Source organism: Nelumbo nucifera, chromosome 4 (assembly GCF_055504915.1).
Source record: "Nelumbo nucifera cultivar China Antique chromosome 4, China Antique-T2T, whole genome shotgun sequence".
Classification (NCBI taxonomy): domain Eukaryota; kingdom Viridiplantae; phylum Streptophyta; class Magnoliopsida; order Proteales; family Nelumbonaceae; genus Nelumbo; species Nelumbo nucifera.
In genome coordinates, this window is record NC_142652.1 from 79,106,762 (window position 1) to 79,109,882 (window position 3,121).

General features: G+C 41.3%; 1 long non-coding RNA gene across 1 annotated transcript; it reads right to left on the reverse strand.

The window, feature by feature from the left end:
- Positions 1–1,381: 1,381 nt before the first annotated feature.
- LOC148800760 (uncharacterized) lies at positions 1,382–1,983 on the reverse strand. Its single transcript, XR_016085405.1, has 2 exons — positions 1,562–1,983; positions 1,382–1,433 (listed from the first exon to the last, which is right to left on the reverse strand). It is a non-coding gene; the product is annotated as an uncharacterized LOC148800760 (long non-coding RNA).
- Between the last annotated feature and the right edge of the window lie 1,138 nt (positions 1,984–3,121).

Consider the following 3,121-nt stretch of genomic DNA (forward strand, 5'->3'; position numbering starts at 1 on the left):
CCCTGTGAAGAGAACCAGGCCACCTCAACTGATTAAATTTGCATTTCTCATTTCAGGGTATATGTACATGTCGATCAAATACAGAAACCCACACCATTTTTATTGGAGAGTACCAGCACCACAACCTAATTAAACTTCATCTCTATAATGAATGCCTCTCTGGTGTCACTTTGAGTAAAGGGGAGTGGGAATTAGTTAGATTGAATTCCTGTCTCCTGATCAGCAAGTATTAATGCACAGAGCCAAATTGGAACCAACCTGTCTACTAAATGCGTAGTACCAATATAAACTTAATTTGGACAGAGAGCTAGAGACCTTAATTACTGATCAATGCATGCTTGGATATACCGGATTCATTGGATACCCCTTTGACAGCCTATCGTTCAAGTTTGCAATTAATTAAAAGCATATGATCGGTAGGGTTCTCGACAGGAAGACCACTTGGAATTGAGGACTGAGGAGGTTTGCTTTTGCTTAGTACACGATGTAATTGTAAACATGCATCTGCATCAGCAAGTCGTACTGTTTAGTTACTTCAGACAATCCCTCAGTAAGTTGTTTAAGTTACTTGATCAGACTTCATCAGTACTGGCACTGCCAACCCAGCAGGAGGCTACCAGCAGATTGCATTGTTGCAATGTTATAACCATGCATTATTATATAGGATATGATTATGTCACAGATTTGTTTCATCTGTTTCTTGCAATGTTTTAACATGAAAACTTTCAGGGAGAAATTCAGGTTTTGGGTTGGTTTGTATATATATTGGGATCAATTGGTTTCAGCCTTTCAGGTCTTGAATCTTTTGATCAGCTTCAGAGTTCAAACTATATATGCATCTTCTGATCAGTCTGAGCTATATATATTTTCTCAGGCCGATCGACCACCGGAAACAAGTAAAACAGAGGGCCTGTAGTGCATCCTTTACTGATGATTTGGAAGATAATCTTCACATAACACAGTTGGGAATTGGGATTCATGGATGAATTTGGATCATGGGTAGTTGATATATATATATAATATATATATTGAAGCATTTAAGAGGGTCTGTGCTAGTGACATACAAATGGGCCACTAGACTGACGAGGTGCCAGGTTGCTTGGATTTTAATTTTTGATCAAAGTACAACGTACACGTGAGATTTCTAAAGTGACTTTATGTAGAGATCACAGGTGGATGATATTTATAGATACGTGATGATCCAGTCTCCAGACATGCCTTGTGCTTCTGATCACTTCTCACTTCTCATTTTCTCATCTGGGTTGAAAACTACAGTACTAGTTACTCAGCTAGTACCAGTAGTAGTTAGTAGTGGAGCTTCACTAATTCTATTGTAATCTATGTTGGCCAAATAAAAAAAACTTTCACGTACATTCTGGTCTGGTCTTCAACCGATCGATTTGTTCATGAATTCGGGCGTGTGTAATATCTTTCTGTCCGAAAGGAAAAACGATACAGATCATTTACAAGAGTTTGGAGTTGTTGCGCAGGGAGAAATATATACAACACAAGAATAATCTAAGAATTTAAGCAAATCATTCTCATCCTGTTTACGGCTCACCGGGACTGATGACTGATCAATTAACCTCAGCAATTCCGAGAAACTTAACATCTGATAACCGATTGAAATGACAACGTATCCCCAACATTCTCCGCTCCAAGTCTTCCCCCTTCATCTCTCTCAGGAAAAGAAGGCGAGAGAATAAAGAGAAATTAAAATTGAAAAATAAATCAGATATGCATAGATTAATACTAGCTGGGCAATACAGAAGCAAACGAAAATAAAGTCTCTCATGTGAACAAGGAGATACTATCATGGTTGAAAAACCAGGTTTCGACTCAGTCGAGTCATGGAGACTGGGAGAGGTTTGAATTTTGATGACGCTCGGACCAAGTCAGAACTCAGAACATGAAACAATGACTTACGGGGATTCGATGCTCATCGGTCGCATCGTCGATCTTAATGTAGTACAACTAGCTCATTACGAAGTAGAGGAGGGTGCAAGGCTCAGATGTAGATCAACTCCAACTTCCACCTCCGGCATTTTCTCGGAAAACTGAGTTATCGATAGAGCAGGGCGTGGACGAACGTCGGGATCCACAGGAAATTGAGGTGGGCGAGAGACGTAAAGCCAAGAAGGAAGCCGAGGAGAAGATAACGATGACAGCATCGGTGGTGGTGATGCATAGTACTCGGTCGGAGAGTGGAGTTGAGCAGCTGCACCGATGCCCAAAGGCAAACCTGAGTATAAGAAGGGTCCTGACCGCACTGCGTGGGGATTAAGAAGCGGGGAGACTGCGGCTGAGAACCGCCGACTGCTTTGGAATTGGGCTCGCTTTGCTCGTTGCCTCTCCTTCTTATGAGCGTTTTGATGGCCTCCGAGTGCTTGAGAATTCCCGAATTCCCGTCCACAGTACTGACACTCGAATTTTCTACTGTTTTGTATAGTAGCGGGGACTTCATCGCTCTCCGTCACCTCAAAACCAAATAGCTTCAGTACTGAAGCGGATCTCCGATCCGATATGTCGTCGGAATTACCATCTTCTGACGACGGCTTCATCGGAACTGGGATTTCGGGATCTGCCATAAGACAGACTTAGAGAGAATGAAAGGGGAGAGGAAAGGGTTTGTACTTGCAGTAGGCCAGACTTGTTGAAGACAAGCAAACAGATCTTCCTTGTGATATGTGGGAAGTGGGAACTAATAATTGTTTGTGGTGTTTATTTATAGGGAATATATATTAAATTGAATTTCTTTCCTCGGTTGAATTACCAAAATATCCTCAAAGTGCGCCAAGCCAAAGTGGACAAAATTAAAAGCTGTTCGTTTCATCTACTTGGGTATTAATTAGTTCTTGCAAAGGGTGATTTTGATGGTGATAGATTTGTTTACGTGGCAGTCAGTCGCCGGTGCCAGCCAGTGGGAGGGACTGTAGTGTTAGTCAGTTGTTGTAGAGCTTTAACAGGAGAGAGAGAGAGAGAGAGTCTACGCTGGATAATTCTAAAGGAAACTCCAATAAAGCCAAGCGTGATGATATTTTATTTGGGATCCATTTGGTTTGCTATTAAAATTAAAAATCAGAATCAAAATCTCTATTTTCATTTTCAAGGGAGGAAATGG